The 13997-nt window shown below is 43.9% G+C and overlaps 1 pseudogene; it reads left to right on the top strand.

Moving 5' to 3' along the window:
- Window positions 1–9559, top strand: part of LOC104981888 — a 16028-nt pseudogene extending 6469 nt beyond the window's left edge.
- Window positions 9560–13997: the final 4438 nt, after the last annotated feature.

Here is a 13997-nt window from a genome sequence, read left to right as displayed (position 1 = left end):
ATTTGCAAATGATGCAATAGACCAGGGCTTAATTTCAAATATACAGACCATACAATTCAACAAAAACAAAACCAAAAAAAAAAAAAAAATCAAAAAATGGGCAGAAAATCTTAATAGACATTTCTCCAAAGAAGACATGCAGATGGCCAGCAGACACATAAAAATACACTCAGCGTCACTAATTCTTAGAGAAATGCAAATAAGAGCTGCAGCCAGGTACCATCTCCTATCAGGCAGAATGGCAATCGTCAAAAGCAGAACAAATAGCAAATGTTGGAGAGAGTGTAGAGAAAAGGGAACACTCCTACACTGTTGGTGGGAATGTAAGTTGGGATAGCCACTATGGAAAACAGTATGGGGATCCTCAGAAAATTCATAGGACCACCATATGATACAGCAGTCCCCCTCGTGGGCATATCCCAGGACAAAACTGTAATTCAGGGACATCCATGCACCCCCATGTTCAAAGCAACACTATTCCCAACAGCCAAGATATGGAAACAGCCTAAATGTCCCTTGATAGTTGAATGATGAAAGAAAATGTGGCACGTATATATGAATATTACTCAGCCATAACAAGAAAGAAATAATGCCATTTGCAGCAACATGGATGGAACTAGAGATAATTATACTAAGCGGAGTAAGTCACAAAGAGAAGAATAAATACCATATTATATCACTTATATGTGGAATGTATATAGCACGAATGAACCTATTTGCAATACAGAAACAGACTCATGCATACAGAGAATTAACTTGTGGTTGCCAAGGGGAATGGAGGGAGGGAGACGGATGGACTGGGCGTTTGGGGTTAGCAGATGAAAACTGGTACATTTGGAATAAACAAGGTCCTACCTTAGCACAGGGAACCATATCCAATCTCCTGGGATAAACAATAATGGAAAAGATATTAAAAATTGTATGTATATGTATAACTGAGTCACTTTACAGCAGAAATTAGCACAACATTGTAATTAAACTCTACTTAAAAAATAAAAAAGATGTTGTATAACTGGCAACACTGTCACAGTCTTCTGTTGACTCTTGATTCAAGATGGTACACCCCATGGGTGTCCAGTCTACAACTCTTGCTTCCTTTTTTTTCCATTAGGATGGATGAGAACTATAACCTGTTGCCTCACAGAGTCAATTTCCAAGATGCCATCTTTCCAGACACTCAAGAGAACAGAAGGATGTTTTCTAGCCTTTTCCAGTTTTCAAACTGTTCACAAGGGCAGCGGCTGGCAACTTTCTCCAGTGATTAGGAGGTCCAAGAAGACACTAGGGTAAGAATTGGCTATACCCTGTGCTACAGCAAAATAATAAGACAGCTATGACTCATATGAATGTTGAGAGCAAGGGAGTCAAGAGTCCTCTTCTAAAGTCCAGACCCAGAAGTATTTTTCACCCTCTCCACAGCCCTCCCAGAAGTTAACAAGCACTGCTCATAAACTCTGGAGTCCTTAGGCTCTACTATATGGCGTAAGGCTCCTCACAAAGTGAGGGGACAAGATGGACTGAAGCTTGGCATGCTGTGCCTCAGTTTCCACTTCTGTAAATTGGAAGCCATCGTAACATCTGTATCTTAGAGTGGATGCGACATGATTTCACTATGTAGGGAATGTCAATAGGTAAAGCCTTTAGTGAGGTGTTTGAGAGTAAGCCCTCAATACATTGAGTTGTTATGACTACTTCTGTTGTTGATTTCAAATACTTATGTATGTTTTTACTTGGCCCTGCTGGGTCTTAGTTGTGGCATGTGGGATCTTCAGTCTTCCTTGCAACATGCAGAATCTTCAGTTGCAGCATGTAAACGCTTAGTGGCAGGACGCATGGAACAGAAGGATCCGGATCACTCTGGGCATGACGATAGAAAAGGGAACTTTCAGTCTGAGGCAGATGCCTGAGTTGTGGGGATATTTCGGGGACTTTCTCTTTCTCTGAGCAGTGGCATTGTTGCAACTGAGCCAGGGGAGAAGGGAGGCCATGGCCCATCACTCCCAGTGTCCCACCAAGATGTTTATAGGACCACGTGACAGACCACAAGAGACAGTTCTGATGTGGGTTAATGAACCAATGTGCATGTATTAGGCGGTTTCCTTCTTTCTCCCATCTGTGGTGCCCTTGGCGGGGGCGCTGTCTTTCTCTTGTCTAGTGGGTTGGCCTAGGGGAGTGGCCTTATTCTTCCAAACCTCCTGCCCAAGGCTCCATGGCACCTGGAGGCTTTCTTCATGTTCTTTGCACAGAAATTGTTCTCATCGTGGGCAAGTACATCCGACTGTGGAAAAGTGTTGATTCTTCCTTTCCATACATTGTCCAGGGTCCCTTCCTTAGGCCTGCCTACTGACGGGTCTCAACTCCCTGACCCCTCTTCAAGATTTGCCAACATTTTCTGAGTGCTTGTCATATATTTCACTCCCCACATGGATCTAAGCACCTTTCTTTCGGCCTGCCCCACTCTTTTTTTTTTTCCTACCCGACTCTTAATCTGTGCCAGCACCCACTCCACATTGAACTGGACCCACCAAGGGTCAGACCCTAGCATGTTCCAATTAAATCTTTTTAGTCTTGGTCCTGTGGTTCTCCATTTTGTGGGATTTTTGCTTCATGTGCTAAATCCTTGGTAATAGTACTTTGATGTCAAGAGATCAGATATTGATCCAAAAATACCTCACAGCTGAGCCCCAAACTCTTTAGAAATATAAGTGATCAGCCCTGTGGTCACACAATGAAGCTATTAACATTTTACTGCAATTAGATTTTCCATCATTTGAAACAAATAGAACAATGGGACTGTGGAGAATTGTTTTAATGTGAAGGCAGTCCTATTTTGGGTGGTCAGATGTTGATCTTGGGGAGAATTCCTTTTCCCTTTCATCATCCTGGTCTCTTAGAAAACAGCGGGTGGGTATGTGTGTTTGCACTGAGTCAGAAGCTTTTTGGGAAAGAGAATTAATTGTTCCAGGCTGCTGAGCTGCTGAAAAGTCAAACTGAGGTGTTGATGGACTTTGTATGTATCACCTCTTGGCTCCTCCTTCTGCCCACTTTGAAAGGTACCACATCAGAGCTGAGTTAAATTAGCTAGTTCATTTGAGAATTTAGGTTTAAAATAAAACTAAGGTGCTAGCATTTATATTTTATGATATTCCTTGAGAAATTTTTACTTTCTCTGCAGTGATTATAATAGTTGTGAACTGAAGGTGTCAGAATTAGATGAAGAGTTATGGACATTTACTTGTTACTTTATTGAAAAACAAAACTAAAACTAAAAATTATCTGCTTAAAAAAAAAAAAAAAACAACTTATGTTCAGTTGTGCTGGACCTTTATTGCCATGAGGGCTTTTCTCTAGTTATGGCAAGCAAAGGCTACTCTTTGTTGCAGTTCACAGGCTTCTTATTGCAGTAGCTTCCCTTATCACAGAGCACTGGCTCTGAGCACATGGGCTTCAGTAGTTGTGGGTTGTGGGCTCACTAGTTTTGGCTCATGGGCCTAGTTGATCTGCAGCTTGTGGAATCTTCCTGGACCAGGGATTGAACCAATGTTCCTGCTCTGGCAGATGGATTCCTATCCACTGTGCTGCCAGGGAAGTCCTCTCTGCTTTTTCTGTGTGAAGGTGAGTATCCTACTTTCTCTCCTATGCAGGGCAAAAAATCATGTTACGACACAGTCTTTTTTTCCTAAGGTGATGGGTCTTCCATCTTAGACAGGGTCAGAGGAGTTTGTTTGGGTCACCTTTTTATTCCAGTTAGACTCTTGCCAATGGGAACATGTGAATCCTTCATTTGTTCTGAGACCATTATGAATGGCCCTGGACGGTGCACATTACACAATTTCCCTATATCACATGCTGTGTCTTAGATGACAATGAATTCAGGGGGCACACTGATGAATTCTCATCATTTCCACTGTTGCTGTTGCTCTTCTCTAAGTCCCCAGTCAGCTTGAACAGTGTGTTTAGATCGTGGTCGTGAAAGGTGTATCTCCTCCTTCTCATTCTCTTGCAGCATCTCATGAATCTGGGATTCTAGGGCCAGTCTGGAGGTTAAGAAATGGAACCAGAGGAAAAGCTGATGTAGGGAAACTTTTTGTGAAACATACCCAGGACAACCTGCAACTCTGTCCTCAGCAGCCAAATCCTCCCATTCTCTAATTCCATCCTTAGACATCCCGCCACTCCCCCCTCCCTCACTCCCCATCCTGCCCATTGCTTCAGTCAGTGGAAACATAAGCTTGCTTTCAAAAGTTGCCAGGGAATCAGCAGCACTCTTAAGTGTTTAGCATCTCTCTGGTTCAGTATCATGGTATTAATGGGGCCTCCAGGGATGTCTTTGGCAAGTTAGAGCATCCATCCCATTTTCTGGCAGGGTTCTCTCCACGCCATCCAAGAACATTTTCCTTTCCTTTTTTCTTCCCTGCTAGGTGAGTGTAACAATCAAAACAAAAGTTGGCTGTTTTCCTCTCTCAGCAAGTGCTGTTCCCCGGGACTGTGACCCAGACTGACCCACACATACATCAATCCGACCTAGAGTTTCATGGAACGGATATAAAATCTGTGGAAGACCTCCTGTCATCTTTCTTTTTTCCCTTTTTAGAGTTGGGAAGGATGGTGACGGAGGTGTCATCCTCATCAGGCAATCAGGATTGGCTGTGCCATTTTCAGAGGTGTGACCTCGGGCAGAACCCTTAATTTCCCAAAACTTCAATTTTCTCCTTCCCTGATAGCTCAGTTGGTAAAAAATCTGCCTTCAATGCAGGAGACCCGAGTTTGATTCCTGGGTCAGGAAGATCTGCTGGAGAAGGGATAGGCTACCCACTCCAGTATTCTTGGGCTTCCCTTGTGGCTCAACTAGTAAAGAATCCCCTTGCAGTGCAAGAGACCGGGGTTCTTTCCTTGGGTTGGCAAATCCCTGGAGAAGGGAAAGGCTATCCTCTCCAGTATACTGGCCTGGAGAATTCCATGAACTCTATAGTCCACGGTGTCACAAAAAGTCGGACAGCACTGAGCGACTTTCACTTTCAAAACATATAAACTTTCTCAGATTGTCCTAAGGACCCAATTAGATCATAGGTTTGAAAGCACTTTGTCAGTTGTAAAGAGTGATGGAGGAGTTTGTGACTATAAATGGATAGTTAGAAAGTATGGCTTTAAAACTTAAAGATGATGCAACTTTTAAAAAGCTTCCTGTGTCTTCCCAGGGCAGTGGCAGTGGGAGCAATGGTGACAGGGTAGGTGGTGGAGAGGGGAACAGATGATGGGGAAGCTCTCATGTACGTTGTAATTCATTCAACAGAATTTACTGGGTTCTGGTCACAGAGCACTTAAAAATTGATGTACTGAGTTATAAACCATGTTCATGTGGATTCCCAAACCTGAAAGTATAAAACGGTAGTTCGTAGAGTTTTTTTCTCCCACCTCTGATACCCATCCACCCAGTTCCCACCTACCCTCCAAACGAATAACCACTGTTAATAGTTTCTTGTAAGCTTCTAATGAGTATTCTCCCCCAACAAACAGTTCAGTCAAGATTCACTGACTTCTTTAAGGGCATGGTAGCCCACTCCTATATTCCTGCCTGGAGAATTCCATGGACAGAGGAGCCTAACGGGCTTTACTCCATGAGGTCACAAAGAGTTGGACATGACTGTGTGACTAAGACACACTTTTGGTACCAGTGGCACTGCAATGTGCACACGTGGTTGTGCCTTGCTTTGTTCACAATTGTAAGTAGGCATGTAAGTTGCTATATCTAGACGTGTAAGTAGACATGTAAGTTGCTATATCTAGACATGTATGTTGGTTTAAACAGCTGTGTCATATTCCATTGTATTAATGTCTTACTGTGTATTTAATCAAGTTCCCTGTTGATAGATAGTTACACTGTATCCAGTCCATGGATATTACATGGAGTGTGGACATGTATGACATATCAGTACACATCTCATTTTGTGGAATTGTTGAGTCGAGTCTTTAGCAAGTGAGTGTTGAGTGACTGCCATGAGGCAGCTGCTGTGTTAGATACCAGAGTTTCAACGTTGAGAAAAAATTTTATAATATAATAATAATATATTTATAAAAATATAAATTTTAGAGTATAATTATTGTTAATATTTAAAAGCTCATATCATATTTACATTTTTTAGTTTTTTGTTGTTGTTGTTGTTTAGAGGTACTTTCTTGTGGACAAGCTTGTGAGAGATTTAACAATATAGCAATTTTTAAATTTTAATAAACCTAGTCACTATGAAAATTTTGTGCTTAATGTTAATGACTCTTAGACATGTCTATAGTAGAGTAGCAAAAAAAAAAAAAAATAAGATACTAGATAGTTAATATTGACTATTTCCCAGTTCACATGAATCTGAAATTCATTTAGGTCAATGTTTTCTTTTATTTCCAACTGTTTGATTTGTAAGGACTTTCTTTTCTTGAGACCATTTAAATAAGAACTCAGAATTTGAGCAATATTATCAAAAAACAGAAAACTCACACTGAGACATACATAAATCCAGACAGACAGACAAGGGATCTCTAATTTTGCACCTGAGATTTAAATATTTACTTGAGCCACGTTTTTTTTTGGGGGGGGGGCAGGGGTATGGGGAGGTGGGTGGTGTCAAGAATACTGGAGTGGGTTGCCATTCTCTTCTTCAGGAGATCTTCCCGACCCAGGGATTGGACCCAGGTCTCCCGCATTGTAGGCAGACACTTTACCTCTGAGCTACCAGGGAAGTTGTTAAATTCTGAGGCAAGGATTAAGTTCAAGCATTGCCTTAGGCAGGCATTTGTAACAAGCTAATTGTTTTTAATTGCATATGCAAAAGAACCAGCTTTACCATTTCCAAGAAAAAAGGAAGTTTCCTTGTAACCGATTTTGTCTGGTTCTATAGAATATCATGGCGTCCTAGGTCAGGTCATCTTTCCTTTCTGTAGTCATAATTTGATCCTTGTTGCTGCTGCTGCTGCTGCTAAGTCGCTTCAGTCGTGTGCGACCCCATAGACGGCAGCCCATCAGGCTCCACCATCCCTGAGATTCTCCAGGCAAGCACACTTGAGTGGGTTGTAATTTCTTTCTCCAATGTATGAAAGTGAAAAGTGAAAATGAAGTTGCTCAGTCCTCTCTGACTCTATGCGACCCCATAGACGGCTGACCACCAGGCTTCATCCATGGGATTTTCCAGGCAAGAGAACTGGAGTGGGGTGCCATTGCCTTCTCCGTTTATCCCTGAATCATAGACAGATCAGCTGATAAAAAGCTTGGATTGTCTCTGTGGGGTGGATTTGCTTGTCCTTGTGTTTCACCTGGGTCAGTAGTGAGGCCCGTGGGCCTCTCCTGGAAGTGGGTGTGGGGCGGGGTGCACTGGGAGCGCATGTTGGTGTCGGGGAAGTGGGGGGTCGTGGCGCACCGGGAGTGCGTCCGGGGCCGGGAGTCTCAGTTGTTCTCTCAGGGGAATGCCCATTTCATGTGCTCCTCAGTCTCCAGCGATCAGCATCCAGTGAGCAGGGCCAAGGGGTGCGGACCACAGGTAAGGGAACTGGAACTCGGTGGAGCAGGGAACCTCGTATTCCACACTCTCTGCTGGCACAGTCTTGGAGCCCCCTAACGTGGCAGTCACAGAAAGGCCTTGCCTTTGGGGTCAAGGCCTTTACCGCTTTACCCCTTCACATAAAGCTCAGACACGTGTGGGTTATCCCAAGCAGCCTAGTGCCTGCTGGAAGTCCAAGGGATTTATCCTGCCTCTTGATTTCACCTGCAGGGACTTCATAACCCCTACTCTGGCCGGCTGGCCCAACCCTGCTTCTGCCACTTTGCAGCCCAGCAGGCCCTTGACCACCTGCTGGGATGGGAAAGGGAAGGGTCCACCAGTTGCACCCTAGGAATTTAGTAGGGTACATGGATTTAAACACCTGGTGGCCACCCAGGCAGAAAAGAAGGGAGGAGGGCACCTTGATGCCCTTTCATGGTGGAATCTGTGGCTGTCCTGCTGAGAGGGAGCCTTTCCATGGGGACCCTGTGCAATAAGTTTGGTGTTTGGGAACTGAATAATTAGAACGTGTAAAAATTTTAAATTATGGGGTGCTTTAATTAAAAAAATAAACAAGCTCCAAGTTTTTTGCAAATTGAGGTCTAAAAATTGAAGGCCAATTTTCCTTCCACTGTGGCATTCTATGAAGAAATGTGCATTTTTTTTAAAGAAAAGAGTCAGAAAAGTGAGGGAAACACAAAACCCAGAGGTGCCCCTGTAGTTTGGCAAAGGCCTTAGGAGGTCACTTGTAAGTGCTGCTGGCTATCGGGAGGCAGTCTCTTCCTGTGGCTGATGGGCACAGAGCTCTGCAGGCTTGTCCTTTGCATGAATGTTCTTGTTGGTGGAAATCCAGCTCGGAGCCATCTCTTGATGTGTAAGAATTTCCCAGACTAGACCCCTAGACAAATCCCGCATGGCCAGGGGCTCCTTCCTTCATTGTATCTGTCTGTTTGACTGAAAACCAGCAATGACATATTTTTCTTTCAGTCTGGTCTCTCATCCAGGCCTTAGAGTAACATTTCCCCTCCCCCTCAATAGGCTTGGGTTCTAGGGAAGAATTATAGTCAGTTGTCCATGATTTTGCAGATGAGGAAACTGAGACCTAGAGAGGGTGGAGGACTCTCCAAGGGAGAATGGGATATCCTTCCAGGAACCCTGGCTCCTGGGTTTTTAATGAGCTTCCCACCCAGCATGGTCATTAATTGGCAAGTGTTGACACTGATAATAAACTATTGGTGGAAATGTAAAAGGCTTTTTTTTAAAGAATGTGCCTACCAGCTGTGCATCTTATGCAGTATTTTCATTGTACTCCCCAACCCTTGGAAAGTGCTGGGCACAGGGCAGATGCTTCATCATTTGTATTGAATAAGTTCAATTTCACATAATTATATCCATAGTGTCGCAACACTATGAGGTATATTAGAACAGTGATTGTCACAGTTGGTACTTCACAGATCAGTAAACAAAACATTTTATTGGCAAGACTGTAAGAGAATTGCTAGGTTTTAACTTTATCCCACAAGTATATTAAAAAAAAAATGAAACAAATATCTCTCTTCATCACCAAAGCTATCAAAAGTCTGTTGAGTACCCCATACAAGGGAGGTTCTACCTCTTGGAACACCCTTGCTTCAGCATCTCCCTAAGACAGCAACCTGGGACAGTTGAGTACACTTGAAGTTCCTTCCTTGACCTCAGGAGTGTTCTTGGAAGACAGTGCGGGAGACCCGAATTCAGTCCCTGGGTCAGGAAGATCTCCTGGAGAAGGAAATGACAGCCCACTCCAGTATTTTTGCCTGAAGAATTCAATGGACTGAGGATCCTGGTGGGCTACAAAGGGTTGGACATGGCTGAGTGACCGAACACTTATTTATAGTATGATTTCATCAGCTCCACCTCAAATCATCAGGCATTAGATCCTAGAGGTTGGGGGCCCCTGCCTTAATTCCCTCTTTCATCTCCACAGCTCCAGCCTGCTTCCTCCCCTCTTCCACCTGCAGAACTACCTGCCGGGCTTCTCTGAGTGTGACTAAGAGTCTCCTTCCCTCACTTCCTTTCCTCTGAGTCCCTTCTCCTAACTGGGTTTCCCTGATTTCTGTTTAGGCACTTTTGCCCCAGGTGGTGCTAGTGGTAAAGAACCATCTGATCCCTGGGTTGGGAAGATCCCCTGGAAGAGGGAACGGCAACCCACTCCAGTATTTTTGCCTGGAAAATTCCCATGGACAGAGGAACCTAGCAAGCTCTCACAGTCAGATGTGATTGAAGTGACTTAGCACAGCATACCAGAGGACCTTAGAACTGCAGGCTCACATGATTGTTCTGGCTCTTTGGAGTCCCTAGTCATTCCACGTGTATGTTAGGGTCAGCTTGTGTATTGCTTCCTAAAGGCCCCCAGAGGTTAACAGGTGGGAAGGCCGGGGGTCTCCAGACAGAGGGAATAGGCTGCAAGTGTCAGAAGTTTTTTCTCTCTCTCTTAAGCAGCCAGAAGAAACAAACTTGCGTTACATTTTGTCCCCTTCTCGATGCAAATTTAAAAGGAGGTTTCTCTGAAAATTCTGGGTTGCCATGACGACTCCTGGCTCCACTTGAACTGAACTTTCCTCAAACCTTGAGCTAAGCAATGCATTTTTTCATAAGGAAATGTTTGTCTTAAGCTATGTTAATATACCATGTATTTCCGCTAGATTCTGTCTTCAGGTCCGTTCCCCATAAAGGCTCAGAACTTACTTGACAAACCAGTATGTCTTACTCATACCTTGTTCTCCTAATCTATGTTAATGAAACGATAGATTTGCCTGGAAATCTGCCTTTCTTCAAGATTCATATCAATCATTTTATGGCCCAGGATGACTCACCTGCTGCCAATGTCATCTCAATGCATGTTGTGGGTGAGGGGCCTGGTGCCATTCTCTGAGCCATTGCCTTTCTTTCCTTAGCAGACTGCTAGTGGCTGTATAACATCTGGCTAAAGACCAGCAGGGGGTACTTTTACTGCCCCTGTCTGAAGTCTATGTCAGCAGCTTTCTCTATCTCTTTTATACTTTAATAAAACTTTATGACACAAAAGCTCTGAGCAATCAAGTCATATTGAATCTTCAGTTCAGACTGAAGATGCATTCCATGGTATTGCCGTCTTAAGTCTTCAATCACAATGGGATATCTGTACATGTATTCAGGATATTTTTTCAGCAATCATGTATAATTTCCAGTGTTCCAGTCTTGTCATCCTCGTTACATCCATGGCAAAGTATTTTATTAATGTTGACATTATTGAAAGGGAATTTTTTTAAATTCCTTTTCAGATTATTATTTGCTAGTGTATACAGATAAAACTGTGTAATCATTCATTTTTATCAGTTTGGACAGCTTGATAGTTGTCTTTACTTTCTTTACTTTCTCATACTTTAAGATTATCTTGGCTCATATATGTACTGCCTCACCCCTAGTCTCAGTCATTTATTTGAAGAACTTCTGTCCTTTTATTTTTTTTTAACATTGAATTATTTTTGACTATGCTGGGTCTTTGTTGCTACATGTCTAGTTGTAGTGAGCAGAGGCCGCCCTCTAGTTGCTGTGCCATGGCTTCTCATTGCAGCAGTTTGGTTGCAGAACTTGGGCTCTGGAGCATGAAAGTACTTCAATAGTTGTATGGGGGCTTAATTGCCCCTGGGCATGCGGAATCTTCTAGTACCAGGGAGTGAACCCGTGTTCCCTGCATAGGTAGGCAGATCTTTTACCACCGGACCACCAGGGACATTTCCTGTTCCCTTTCATTAGAGAATGCTATGCAAAACATATATGTAGGAGCTAAATATGCTCAGCTGACATAACTCGGAAATATATACGTGTATTCCATCTTACTTTGAACATATTCAGTTAAAGGTAATTTGTGAAGATGTCTCTATGGATCTTGTAATCTTTCCTTTTGTTTCTCTGTAACTTCCCATTCCAATGGTAAGATACCTGGCTTCCACCACTTGTCATGTATAGAATTCAGTGCTTGTCCCATGTGGTTACTGAAAAAACTGTCAGACTGTCTTCCAAAGGGGGCTGTGCATGCATCCCACCAGTATCTTGAGTGTGTTTCTGTAGGATAGTTTACTATCGGTATACCATCCATGGCAAGGTATCTATTTCAGTCTTTACCAATTATGATTGGGCTTGTTTGCTCTAGTGTTCTTGGACAATTTGAGTACAGATTCTTTGACAGATATGCATTTTTTTTATTTATTTTTGGCTGCCTTGGGTCTTCATGTGTGGGCTTTTCCCTATTTCGGGTGAGCGTGGGCCATAACTAGTGGTGTGCAGGCTTCTCACTGCAGTGGCGCCTCTTGCTGTGGGGCACAGGCTCACGGGCTTCAGTGGTTGCAGTATGTGAGCTCGGCATTATGGCTTCCAGGATCCAGAGCACAGGCTCAGCATTTGTGGCATATGGGCTTCATAGCATGTGGGATCTTCCCATAGCAGGGATCACACCTGCATCTCCAGCACTGGCAAGCGGATTCTTTACCACGGAGCCACCAGGAAGGCCATGAGGCATATTTTTGATTCTAGTTTTCCACACATGTACCTGGTGAGAGAGGCCAGGATCAAGAGGCCTGGCCACTGGGAGTCCTCAGCCACAGTTCTGGCTATGCCATCCAAATTTCTGGGGCCTTTGGCTAGCGCCTCAGCTTCCCTGGGACTGTTTCCTCCCCTGAGAAATGCCCTGCTGTTAGACTGTAGCCCACCAAGCTCCTCTGTCCCTGGGATTTCTGAGGACAGAATACTGGAGGGGGTGCCATTGCTTTCTCTACAAGGTAGCATTTGGAATATATTTTTTCTGGGATTGTGGTTTTGATGAAGGAAGGGGGATCCCTTCCAGGGCTTGAGAATGGATTCTTGTCTGACACTTGGAAATGAATTGTCCGAAGAGAGGAATGCTGTCCAAGTGAGAGACTTCATTGGGAAGGGCTGCCGGGGCAGAGGGCAGGAGGGTGAAGGCAACGGAAAGAACTGTTTTGCCACATGGCTCACCATCTCAGGGTTTATATTCATTGGGTTAGTTTCTGTTTTGTCTCTTGCCAGTCATTCTGAATTGGGATCCTTCCTGGGGGCACACGCATCACTCAGCTGAGATGGATTCCAGTGAGGAGGATCTTGGGAAGGTGCTAGGACCTCTGGACTGCTGTGTCTCATCTCTTTTTGACCTCTCCTGAATCCTGGTTTGTGGTAGCTTGTTAGTTCCTTGTTCCTTACCAGGACCTCCTGTTGTAAGATGACTCCTGCAAGTGTTTTCTCTTGGTTGCCTGGCAAGGGTGGGTGGTCAGTGATTCATTTAACAGTGTGTCTTTTGGTTCTCTCAAATAAGGCCCTTCACAGAGTAAATGTATAAAATTGTAAAAGTCAATGTTTAAAATAATTTATTTTCCTAATTTGGTAAGTTGGGTTTTTTGTTGTGTGTTAGAACTCATCACCAGACCAAAGGTCAGGTAGATCTTTTGTTGTTTTTTAAAATTTTATAGTTTTTTAAATTGAATTACGGTGTTAGTTGCAAAGTTTGTGTTTCTGTTTATTTCATCTTTATTTTTAAAGTTATTTATTTTTAGTTCATTGATCATTGCTTTACAATATTGGTTTGATATGTCATACATCCACATGAATTCACCATAGGTGTACGTGTGTCCCCTCACTCTTGAATCTCCCTCCGACATCCCATCCATCCCCACTTCTCTAGGTTATTACAGAGCCCCAGTTTGAGTTCCCTGGGTCATACAGCAAATTCCCACTGGTCGTCTATTTACAAATGTTTGTGTACATGCATCCATGCTGCTCTCTCCTTTCACCTCACCCTCTCTCTCTTGTTCCCCACCCTTGTCCATAAGTCTGTTCTCTGTGTCTGCATCTCCGTTGCTGTTATGTGAACAGATTCATCAGACCCATCCTTCTCGAGTCCATGTTTTTCTCTTTCTGACTGACTTGCCTGTTTAATATGCTCTAGGTTCATCCCCTTCATTAGAACTGACTCAAATGTGTTCCTTTTTATGGCTACATTCCATACAGGCTCTGATTTTTCCTTAGCCATGTTTTGAGGAGGGTCATGGAGCTATTCTGCTCCATTTCAGTTTGGGCTTTCGGCCTAAGTGATCAGAGCAGAGCTGCTTCTGGGTGAGCCCTCTGAGTTCTGTGAGCGTAGGGCTACCCGGTCTCCTCTTGTGACCTACAAGAGGCTCCAAAACCCCTTCTGACCGGGGGACACAGGACGCTTTGCCTTCAGACTGGGCTCAGTGACCAGCTGGCGTCAGCTTTGTCTCCTCAGGGCCGTCAGGGCTTGGGCTCCTGGGTAACGGGGCTGCATCCAGCTGAGAGGAGCGGGGTTGCCTCAGTGCCCGCCAGCAGGGAGGTGCTGCAAGAGGGAAAAATGAGGACAAAGTTTCCTCATTTTCCTCAAAATGAGGACACGTTTCCTGTGTCCAGCTGAGCACTGACCAG

Source organism: Bison bison, unplaced genomic scaffold (assembly GCF_000754665.1).
Source record: "Bison bison bison isolate TAMUID 2011002044 unplaced genomic scaffold, Bison_UMD1.0 scf7180017864524, whole genome shotgun sequence".
Taxonomy (NCBI): Eukaryota; Metazoa; Chordata; class Mammalia; order Artiodactyla; family Bovidae; genus Bison; species Bison bison.
Note: the sequence above shows the minus strand (reverse complement) of the source record. Positions and strands in the feature narration are given on the sequence as shown.